Consider the following 12420-nt stretch of genomic DNA (forward strand, 5'->3'; position numbering starts at 1 on the left):
TGATACATTCTTAAAAAGTGATTAAGAAAAAAAAATAGGTCTGCAAGATAGCACAGCAGACTAAGCACCTGGTTATACAAGCGCAGGGACCGGGGTTTGATCCCCAGTGCCACACGTCACACCAGCCCTGCTCCCGGGTGCACTGAGCAGGCCACCAAGACTGGGTGGGTGTGGTGGTGCATGCCTGCAATCCCTGTGCTGGGGAGACGGAGACAGGAGCATCAGTATGAGTCCAGGCTGTGTAGCAAGACCTTGTACCAAATACATTTTAAAAAAGCAAAGCGAAGCAAATAGAATTATATATTGAGAGGAGGCAGTTCAAGGGCATCAGGGCTCTACTCTAGAGAACTGAGGAGAGAATTCAGCTAGGTTGTTTTGGATTCAATGAGTTTGCATATTTGGCAGCTTGGTGAAACTAAAATTAAAAAGTATATCAAGGTTTCCAGGTTTCAATAGCCTTAGTTGTGCCAAACTTTGCATTTCAGTCAACACTGCCAAATCTTTCTGAAGTCACTCAATGTTAGCAACTCCCAGAATGCCCCATACACCTAGAAAAAGTCTTTTGGAGGATAAAGGGACAGTCTTCACAAACTAGACAGGCATATTGACCAGGTCAGTCATGGGGAAAAGGTATAGCCCCCAGTGTCAGCATTGCATTCAGAACATGTTTGGGGGAAGCAATTAAAGCCCTTTTGATTCTTTTCTAAAGAATCAGTTTAGGTATGATATTATCTGGGATTGGAAATAAAATTAGTACTATAAGAAAAATTTGCATTAACAAAGTATATAAAGTGAGTCAAGAAAATTTCTACCTGAAACTTTTGCTTAAATCCTGTCATTAGATTTTAATATCTGTACAAGGATGTGTATATAATACATATTCTTTTCAGTGCTTTGAATAAAAAAATCAAAAAATTGTTAAAGGCTATGTATAAGCTTATATAAATTTGCATATAATGATCAAATTAGGATTTTATAGTCTAGATATCACCATAAAGAGTATAGAAGTCTTAAAAGATAATGTAGAAATAAAAATATAATTATAAATATTGCAAAATGTATATATACAGGAATGCTTATAGATTATGCAAGTGACCGTGAAAGGCGTGAATTCTTAATTATTTTCTATTACTTGAGCTATATTGGATAATCTAAGATGTATTTGAAAAATAACAAATATGAAATATGAAGCACTTAAATTTTACTAGTGACAGTGGGATAGGCACAGGCAGGTGCATCATGAAACTAATGACGTGGAAACTTCCTTATTAGGGTTTCAAATTTAATTACTCATTTTTCAATCCCAGGAGTTGAGTCCTGGTTTGCTTATTAAGTCAGAAAGCTTAGTGTACCTTTATTTGTTGATTAGACAATCTTTGTGCATACTCCAGAAATCAGCTCTGAGGAAATCCTAGAAAGAAATCCAGTAGAGTCTCATGAGCCCACTAGACGTACTATTCTAGTAGGAAATCATATTAAAAATTGTTCTCATTGTGTTGTAGTTAAAAAATAAGGCTTGAAAAAGTTTGTTGTGCTACTCAGATTTTCTGCATAACACATTAGCTTTTGAATTCAAACTATTTCTCTGGCTCAAAACACAGAACTCTCTTCTTAAATTTTTTTTAAATTAATTTTAATGAGAAAGAAATAGCCATGAGAGTTTCAAAACAGGTAGGTAGAACAGTTACAATAATTAATACACTGCATATTGTTGTCTGCATAGTAGTCATTCACAGTACAAGATGCAGACATGATCTCTTGTCTAACCAATATTAGTACAAATACTTCTTCTCATTGAACTAAGAGAACGTAGCTGTGTATCTATCCTAACTAAAGGCTCAAGTCAACAACTTCTGACAATTGCCATTTCTGCTGATAACCCATAACTAGTATGGACTGCTGGACTATTTTGGGATGTTTTGCTGAATTCAAGTACCTACAATATTTGGCCTGGTGTCAAGTATGAAAAGGTCCTTTGAAGACTGACTTCTCCAAATACAGTTTCTCTAACAGCAATGGAACACCCATCTCTGACAAAACAAAACAAAAAAGGGAGATACAAATGGAAGACTATTTTGTAGTGAAGAAAAAATATGTATGTATATACAGAATTCTCTTCTTGCTCAGGGGCCATGCTAAATTTCTTTGTGTCATTCCAATTTTAGTATATGTGCGGCCAAAGTGAGCACCAGAATTCTCTTCTTTACATCAACTTTTCACCCTGTAGTCTTTTCTTTAATGGTTCATGGGTGCATTTTCCCTCAGCAGTTTTAAAATAATTTGCTTAGAAGCTTCATTTTCAACTAACAAAAGTTCAATGTCTAGTGATGTGTGTTTATTTTATAATATTCTTGCAAGTACTCTTCCTGGTGTGGGATATTATTACATTTAAGAAAGATATGCATTCTAGTCCAGACAGCCTAAACATAGGAGATGGTAATGTGTCCTGTTCATTCAGAAAGTTCCTGGTGGAGGATTAGTCAGTGATGACAGTCAGTGAGGGAGATTCGCTAATGGTACTTCTGTGTCCGCAGAGCTAGCAAGCACGATGGGCTCCAAGGTTCCGTGTGCTGCTGTGGAACTGTCCATGAGTGGTATAGGCATAGTCATATAGTACAGATATTATAGGGAAGTCGGAGTTATGGATGTAATTCCAATACAAGTCCCATTTGAGGCCACCTTCAGTTATCATCTTAAAGATAGATACTTTTATGTCTATAGTATCAGGCCCAAGCAGTGCCAACATTTTCTTTGCTTGAGGCAGTCATACTTCTTTGTCTGTAATCATACAATATGTGAATGAAACACAGTATAGTGCAAGTAGATGGATTTATAGTCAAGTGTCTAGGAAAGGAATTTTAAATGTGAAATAAAGAGTCTAAAGCCAGAGAAGAAAAATAACCCCAACCTATTTGGGTATTAACAATAGGGAAGAAGTGAAACAGAAGAAAGGCATGCTATACTTATTTAAGTGCTTTGTGTTCAGAACATGCATAGTTATACCTGTAGAACTTTTGCCATAATTTGGTTACCTAGTAATTCATTATTCTGAGTTAAATATTTTGGCCTGTCAGGTATATGGGTCAGTGGCACAGCACCTGCCTGGCAAGCACGAGATTGTGAGTTCGATTCCTGATACTGAAGAGGAAAAAGTTGCTTCGCCAAAAAGAGATATGAGGGCCGGCCAAATCGCAGATTAAAGTACCTGCTTAGGGGCTGGTGAGATGGCTCAGTGGTCTAAAGTACCTACTTAGAACAAGCTTAGTTAAAGCACAGGGACCGCGGTTCAATCCCCCAGCACCACATGCCAGCCAGCCGCACTGCCTGGTGGGCTGAGCTGGCCACACACACACACACACACACACACACACACAAATAAAAAAAAAAGTACCTGCTTAGGCAGACACAGGGGCTGGGAGTTCAATCCCCAGGCCTGCCGTGCTGGCTCTGCCCCTGGGGTGCGCTGAGACAGCAATTGAGACTGGTGAATTAAGGATGATAAAGCTGCACAAATTCCAATGAAGTCAAAATCATACCAATACTCCGTGTAGCCTTCGGCTCACTTGTGATTTAGGCATGTGGCCTTGGTAAGAGAGCTTTCAGGAGTGTGGCGAAGGAGGGAGTCAACGAAGAAGCAGCCGGGAAGTGAGATGCGCACTGTATCAGTGAGAGAAAGCAAGACACGGTGGGAGAATGACTTCAATTTGAAATGGAAACCAAGAGTTTCAGATCCTCTTTTGGGAACTGGGCATTGCATGATAAAATAGGGCTAGAAGTTTGTGGTATGATACTTAACTCCCCAGAATTACTTCTCCAGGGACCCTTGTCTGTGAAATGGCTTAAATATGGATAAGGGGCTGAGGCACATAACACTAACTATGTGGTGTATGGTTTGCTCTATTCAGGATTGTGGACAGGAAAGAGAAGAGACATCATTGGGAGTCATTGTTCCCTTTCATTTTTCCAAAAGCGGATGAACCTTTGTTTTACAATAGACTTCCCTTTGTGCTATCTTCTCCTCACTTTCCTTATCTTTTTTAAAAATAATTTTGAATAATTTTTAATAGTAGTTTTTAATCTGCCATGGAATTTTAAATTATTCATATCCAAATTAATTATGTAACTTATTTATTCTGTTTTTTTTTTTTCTTTTTTTTGTATTTGGCATAGGGTCTCCCTATCCAGCTCAGACTCGTAGTGATCCTCCTGTTTTCAGACTCCCCACCCCTGGGATTACAGGTGTGTGCCCCCATACGCAGACTCTGTCGCTGGCTCAGTGTGCCACAGGGGAGGGCCAGCATGGCATGCAGGACTGGGGATCAAAACCTGGTCCCTGCGCTTGCCAAAGTAAACGCTTAGTCCACTGAGGTATCTCTCCGGCCCTAATTCTGTAATTTATAAAAATCTTCAAGGTACTCCAAAGTACTATGTTGTTTTGACTTAAAATATCCCTTCCTTGAGAATATATGCTTATGTAACCCAAGAGTAAGATTCAAAATATTTACCAGCCAACCAGTGGGCATGTAAAACAAACTTTCAGTACTTGGTGTTTTATAAACCAAAGTATGTAACATTGCTTTGGTTGATATATCTGCCCTTTTAACATAAATGCAATGCAGTCACTGTATCTCAATTTTAATTTTAACAGTTATATAAAATAACACCTTCAATAAATTCTAACTCCATGAAAATTAATACTTGAATTAAGTAAAGCTGAATCCTAGATTTGTTGTATGGGATAGACTGCTGATCAAGTGTTTGATAAATTCCTATATCCTACTCTTTTTTTCTGACTGAGTTGGCTCTTTGCATTTGAGAAAATGGCAATTAAGTCATTTAATGTTTACCTCTGCATTCATTCATCATCTGTAACAGTGAAGAGTCAGACATTTTTCTTCCTATCAAATTCTTGAAAAGACATGTAGTTATGGTTCACGTCTGGATGTAGTCATAGGTGGGCGGGCTTCTCAGAGGTGACTGAATCTAGTTTGTGATTTGTGGTCCAATGTTGGGATTAAGGATGTGAGTGCTCCACCTTCCCTGGGGCCTAGAGCGGGCAGGCTGGATACAATGTAAGACACAGAAAGAGCCTCTCCGTCTCCCTCTGTCTCCCTCCCTCCCTCCTCTCCACTTGCTCTCTGCTTGTGGCTTTTGCTGTTTGGCACTACAATGAACTTGCTTTTCTGCCATGTGTTACCCTGCCTTGGAGCCAGTTGATTATGGGCTGAAACCTATACAAATCATGAGCTAAATAACCCTTTCCTCCCTTAACTTGTGGGTGCTGGGTATTTTGTCTCAGCAATGAGAAAAGTAGCCAACACAGATATGTAGATCTAGGAAATTACTTTAATATGCATAATATCCTATTTATTTAAATGTGTGAAACCTGTATGGTAGGTGAACAGAATGAATCTAGAGAGAGATTTCCAAAAATAAAGCTTACAGTAAAAGTGCTAACTTTATGAAGGTACTTGGCATTATTTATTTAAATTTTTTTTTCTCTTACACTTGATTCTATGTTGCATTCTAAGTTATTTGTGGCAGGTGTTAGACATGATTCTTGCTTATAGAAAATCCTGCACAAATGACAAAACACAATTGCAAACCAATGTGTCAGTAAGCATTAGCTTACACGATGCATATTCTAAGTTTGGTATCAGATGCAGGACTGCAGATAAGGTCTGATCTACTGGGGTCTTCACAGAACTGATTTGTGTCATCCTTAGCACTTCTTTTGTCTAAAATTGAAGGTTCATGAAAGTAAATAGATTTTGGTTGTTTTTGTTGATCATTACTGGATTTGCAATGCTCAGAAATATCTGGTACATAGAACAAGTTCAGGCTGGGGAGGTAGCTCAGCAGTCTAAGCGACTTCTTGGCAAGTACAAGGTGTCAAGTTCAACCTTCAGTACCACATGCCACGCTGGGCACAGGAATGGGCACGCTGGGTCAGTCACCAAGACCGGGCATGGTGGTGCACACCTGTAATCCCAGTGCAGGGGAGGCTGAGACAGGAGGATCACTGTGAGTCTGAGCTGCGTAGTAAGACCCTGTACCCAATAAACAAATAAATAAATAAATAAATTAAAAAAAATAAAACTAGCCCTATACATTTTTGTTAATGAGTTTTAGTATCCTTCATATATATATATATATATATATATATATATATAATTTTTTTAACTGTGGCTGCTAATAAAATTACACATACACACATATAATCTTTATAAATATTCTGAACTTAGCAATTCAGACTTTCAGATTTTTGTTTGATTTATTTTCTTTTCCTGTTTTAAAACCAGCCTTCTTCATATGTAAGTGTAAAGTCAATGATATATACTGGTTTGCAGAAGGTAGGAAGACTCTCGTGCACACATATGTAACTGCAATCAAAGGAAATGCAAGGTAAGAAAATAAGTTGGCTGACATAAGTGTGCTGAGCTGATCGGAGAAGAGAGATAAGGTCGAAAGCACTGGACACCAGAGAACTTTTCTGAAAATTAGGATTCATCTGAAAGGACGGGGATGAAAGAGCTTCAGACTTAAGAGACTTCCTTGGATGATTCCCATGTATAATGAGTTTTCTGTGGTTAGCATGGAAGGCACTATAAGGAAGACATTAATGATTAAAGTGTTTGAGGCAGGGGAATTTCAATGACTGGAATTCATTTTTGAATGTTCCACTTAAGAAAGAAATGGATCTATTAGTAGCTCTGTCATCCATGAGACGGAAGTGTTCAGTCTCTCAAGGCAATAGCTAGTAAAATAACAAAAGTGGGAAATGTATTTGAGCTGAGGAAAGGTTGCAGTGGCAAAGCTGAGACATGCAATTGCCAACTTCTGTGAAAAATTAGCAAATACTCAAGATGATAAAGTCCGTATTTTGAAGAAAATATCCTTCTGCCTCTGACCCTATCCGATTTTATGAAGATATATACAAATCACACACTTAACTCTCGTCTCCATATACCTTAGCCTCTACTGGGTCTTTTTCATCATGAGGAGAAACATTTAAATTATGTTCTTAGCATCTTACTTTTAGACTAGTTTTTAGTGTTTCTCTAGTTTTTTTTTTTTTTTAATGTATTTAGTACAGGGTCTACAGGGTCTCACTATGCAGCTCTGACTCTAGTAATCCTCCTGTTTTCAGCTTCCCAAGTGCTGGGATTACAGACTGTCTGAGCACACACTAAGGGCAGGGCCAGCATGGTTCTCTAGGTTTTTTTTTTTTGCGGAACCAGGGATTGAACTCAGGCCCTTGTGCTTGCCAGGGAAGCGCTTATTCCACTGAGCCATTTAGCCAGCCCCGATCTTTTTTTTGGCTCTCTAATTTTTTAACATCAAAACTTACTAAAGTTCTTGAAAGAGAAAGTAGAGCATAGTTTTAAGAGACTTCTAAAAATATTTAATAACAAAGTATTTTTTCAATCTAATGTATAGAGAAGAGAATTTCAAAATAAATTTAGGTACTATATTTGAAAAGGAGCTGATACATTCCAAAAAAGAGCTCAATTAATCACCGCCCCCCATAATGGATGTTTCCTTTGGTATGTGTCCTTCTTCAGATCTTAATTTGGGAGACCATTTAAATGTAAGACACAATTACCAAGGAACCCGCACTCTTACATAGTGTAGTTTTAGTTCTGTAATTCTTTTCTCCATTTTTCAAAGATATTGTGCCTCTTTCCTTATATATTAAGGTTAAATATCCTGATATGGGGTCACATATACAGACACTGTTGTGAAGAGTCCATTATTAGTTTTATTTTGTTAACTTTCTACTTCACTAATAAAACATCTTTTTCTAATCACATGTAATGTATCAGCACACTTTAAGTCTGGAAATCAACATTTGGAAATTGGGAGTGTGCAGGTGCGTCAATTCATAACTTAAAAACGGCACGAAGACTTCCATGAAAAATGTGCTAATTGTGAATTTTTATTATAGCGTGAGGTCTGTACTGAAGACAAAGAATTCGGGCAGTGGTTTCTTGAAATAGAAAAAAATAAAGTTGTTCTGGTAACACTGTCAAAAGCAAATGAGCAAACAAATAAAAATAAACCCTAGATATAAAAAATGTATTGTGAGTACAGTGTTCCTGTATTATTGCATAATGAGTCAACTGTAGATACAAATAAATTCTTCATTTTGTAAAACAAAAGTTACTTGATTAATATAGTGTGGCTTATGAATTATCTATTGTAAATATCGCAACTACTTACAGTATTTGCGACGTTCCACATGATGGACTATCATACTATTATAGCTTATAAAATTGATATTTCTCTATTCTTGTTTTGTTTATAACCAGTCCCTTTTAGTAAGGATGAGCCTGAAAGTCTAGTCCCTGGGTTCTACCAGCAAATGGGCATTTGGGACTCATGCTTGAGTTCCTGCAATTGCTAAGACTAGAAGACCAAGTGTTCTGGGTATTTAAATTATTTGGCACATCAAATATGAGTAAAGCCTTTAAAATGCTGACAATCTTTGAACTATTCACTTAACATGGGTCAGTTTAGTACTCTGCAAATTATAAATTGTATCTTATAATTTATAATCTCAATGCCAGCTTTTATGTTGTTGTAAGAGAGAAGCAGGATACAGTTTTAATTGTTGATTTGTGACTTGAAATCAAGCCCCTATTGATTTTTGATTTGAAATTCTTGGATATGCTGTGAGGTCAGTTAGCCAAGCTCTAATATTATAATTTAAATTGTTACACTCTCGTGAGATGTCTTTCCAACTTTAAGAATGCCCCATGGGCTTCTGTTTGAGAAATGAAAACAGATAAAACAAAGCAAATCTTTGCTCTACTTCCTGTCTCTCTTCCTGTCTTTTCCTGGTGCAGATCTACATATGACCCAATTTTCACACCGTTTCTGCATCTCCATCGACCCCTGCCTATCTTTGCAGTTGGGAAGAGCTGCCTTTGTAGTCAAGTAACACAGCGAGCTGCAATGATTTCTGCAGGCTTTTGTCTTCCTCACACTCTCCGAAGTAGCTAACCCTCTTGGCAACATCTTTTCACTGAGTATATTCTTTTTAGAGTTAATTTCAGTGACCCACCTTTAACTTGTCATACAGTTCACTGACCACGCATCCTCTGTCTTTTGTTATTTTGGTTTCTCTTACTGACCTGGCTTCTCCCAGCCCTCACTTCATCCCACCGTGTTCTGTAATTCTCATAGCATTAGATTTTACACCTCAGCAAAAATGACAGCCAGACTCTTAACTTAGCCCTGACCTGCCTTTTAACTTCAGGTGCAAATTTTAAGTTTTCCTTTATGTTTCTCCATTTTCTGTCCCTGAACTGTAAAAGTAAACTTCTTTCTTCTTTCAAACTTTGTTTCCAATTCTCGAGCACTAGCACATGCATATGTAGTCAAACATGCTAGAATTTTCATTATATCTTTAATTTCATTCCTTATGCTCCAAAATAAAGGAACATAGAATTGAACAAATGCTGTCAGATTGTTAGGATTCGTGCCTAGGTGTCCCCCCAGTGCCTCAGGCTTCTACAGTTTGTGATTAATTCATGATCCAAAGCTGGGATTATGGGTGTGAGTGCTACACCTGCTGCAGATAATCTGCATGCAAATGTAAGGAGGGGGAGAGAGGCCTGCTAGCTGCTGCACCTGCTGCTCCTCCCTTTGGCTTTTGCTGTTTTGCTATTTTCCCTTGCCGTGAACAGCTGCCCTCTGCCGTGTGCCGCTCTGCCTGGGAGCCAGCACAGTACGTACTGGAGCTTCCAAAAACCGTGAGCTAAATAAACCTCTCCTTCCTTATTTCTGGGTGCCGGGTATTTTGTCCCAACAACGAGAGGAAAATAACCTAGCCAAAAATCTATCTTAATTTTTCTAAAATCTGTCTTTGTTTTCATGCTAATAAATAAATTTTTCCTGGAATGCGAGGTGAGGAAGGGGCTGATGTCACGTGTTCAGCCAGGCTCAGTAGCGCCTTCTCGTTTGGCATTTCACTTTTGAATGGCTTTTGTTGACTTTAGTCAGACATTATCAGAAATAGGAAGTAACAAATTTCAGAAATAAATAAACCATCAGGTTTAAATGGTGCCTTGCTCTAGATAACCTGATTAGACCTCAGGTCACCCTGCCCTGTCCTGAGTAGGTCCTGAATCCTTTATTTGCCCAGCACAGCCACATTCCTCCCCTCTTTGGTTACTTATTTTATTTTATGTATTGGGTACAAGGTCTCCCTATGCAGCTTGGACCTGTAGTGATCCTCCTGTTTTCAGCCTCTCCAGTGCTGGGATTACAGGTGTGCACCACCACGCCTGGTCTCAGGGACTGGCACGGCATGTGGTGCCAGAGATTGAACCTGGTCCCTGTGATTACCTAAGCAGGCGCTTAGTCTCCTGAGCTCTCTCGCCGGACCTTCTTTGGTTACTTACTAATCAGGCCACTTATCAGACTGACTGTAGTGATGCAGTTGGTAACCCTTATTTTTCCTCTCTCCCTCTCCCTCTCCCTCTCCCTCTCTCTCTTTCTCCTCCTCATACCAGGGATTGAACTCAGGACCTTGCACTTGCCAGACAGGTGCTTATGCCTCTGAGCTATATTCCCACCCCCCTTATTTTTCTTGATAATGGACCCAAAGCTCAAAAATACTGATGTTGGAAACGAATATATGTCAGAAAAAAGCATAAACTTTTTTTTTTTTAAATGAAAGGCAAAAATTCTCAACAAGTAGGGAAGTAAAAAGAACAGTTTTACTGTAAAGACTTAGTTCCTTAAGTAAAATGTCAAATTCACCTAAGGTGTCCATCAGAAAAATCTTGTTCTTAATCCCTCATCTTTTTGTGTGTGTTGGGGGGGGGGAGTTTTGGATTATTTAACTATTCTTTTTGTGTGCTACTTGTACTTTTCATTGTTTATAACAAATAAAAACTTTCCTCAACTTTTTTTTTTTACTTTGTACTTAAAATTTTTTCAAAGAAGCTTATAATTTAAAGGTTAGCTCTCTGGTGTTGTTTGGATGTGTATCTACACCTAAAGAAATAATTAGTTGTGGAGTAAGGGAACAAACAGAGAACAAATAGCAAGTCTTAAGAGGATTTTTTCTTTTTTTTGGACTGAGATTTCCAAGGCTCTAAATTAACTAACAATGGCCAGGGATTGACCCTAATTAATTATAAGTACCTCCTCTAAGAAGTTTGCTGTCACTTAAGACACTCTTTTAAATGTGTTTATTTTGAGTCAAGTCATGAAAGGAAAGTGTTTTCTTTTATATTAACCATAAAACAGTTAAGAACCACTTTGGGTTTCAACATAGCAGAATCCCTAAAGTTAAATACAACTGAGAAGAAAAGTTAAGTTTCTTTCTCAAAGAAGAAATTGAACATAAAACATAGCATTTCCTCTTTGTAACTGCTTCTCAAAGGACAGGAACAATCAAAATAAAGCAGCATGCTTTTGGCTAACTCAGGAAAGCTTTTTGTAACTGAGCACATTCCCAAGCAATTTGGTTTTGGTTTCAGGTCCTACCATTGTCATCAGGGTAGAAGTCTAAATCTCAGGTATGACTGTGGAACAAATGTATAGATGTTGACTTCGGAATCTAGTCTGGATTCCTAAGATCTTTGAACCATTTATTTTTCTCTTGAAAATGTTTCAAACCTAAGTGCATATACAAATACAATCCTATGAAAATAATATCCTATAATAGGGTGGTGAACCTATGTCACGAATGCTGCAGCAGACTCTTCGTATTACTGACAGCTCTAAAATTTTTGCCCCAAATCATTGTCCTGTAAGAATAAGATCCTGAAACATAATATGCTAGTCTCCAACATGGTCCTACTACATCTAAAAGTCACTTGCTTTGGAAGACACAGCTCAATCAATAGATGCATATAAAAGAGACACTTTGTACTCTTGGTCTCTAGTCACCTAAATAACAATAACAAAGTAAAACAACATATTCATGAATGCCAGAATTCGAAGTCATTGGAATTCACTGTGAAATACAGATATTTCTTATGTAATGACTACCTGTTAATGACTGTTTGGACTTAAAACCAAGGTATGCTGTTTAGACTTGCAACTTATTCATAGAGTTTAAATGTTGTTTTCACATTACAGTATGTCTTGTTTGTACAAATAATGTAATTTTTGCAGATTGTACTGTATAGTGCTGTAGTTTTATGTTCTGTTGTATGTTACCGTACTGTATGTAAGTGTTATGCAAACAAAGTCATGAAGTTGGAGTTTTCTTTGACTAGTTCTTTGTTCCAAATGCTGTAGTTTGCATACTATGTACAATTCCTCATTCCACAGCCAATTCACTTAACTATTTAGTTGCAGGAACTGAATGCGGTCATTAAATAAAAAATGTACAGTACAGGGCGTGCATACTAATACAGAAGTTATGATCTGAGGAAAATTGAAAGGAGTTATTAGAGT

General features: G+C 37.8%; 1 protein-coding gene and 1 non-coding gene across 2 annotated transcripts in view; one reads left to right on the forward strand and one right to left on the reverse strand.

Annotated features, from left to right (window-relative positions):
• Positions 1–12420, forward strand: part of Cntn1 (contactin 1) — a 410344-nt gene that overhangs the window by 98513 nt on the left and 299411 nt on the right. The window lies entirely within an intron of this gene.
• LOC111818752 lies at positions 2087–2189 on the reverse strand. Its single transcript, XR_002822667.1, has one exon. It is a non-coding gene; the product is annotated as a U6 spliceosomal RNA (small nuclear RNA).

The sequence above is a fragment of the Octodon degus genome, unplaced genomic scaffold (assembly GCF_000260255.1).
Source record: "Octodon degus isolate 3935 unplaced genomic scaffold, OctDeg1.0 scaffold00100, whole genome shotgun sequence".
In the NCBI taxonomy this organism is placed as follows: Eukaryota; Metazoa; Chordata; class Mammalia; order Rodentia; family Octodontidae; genus Octodon; species Octodon degus.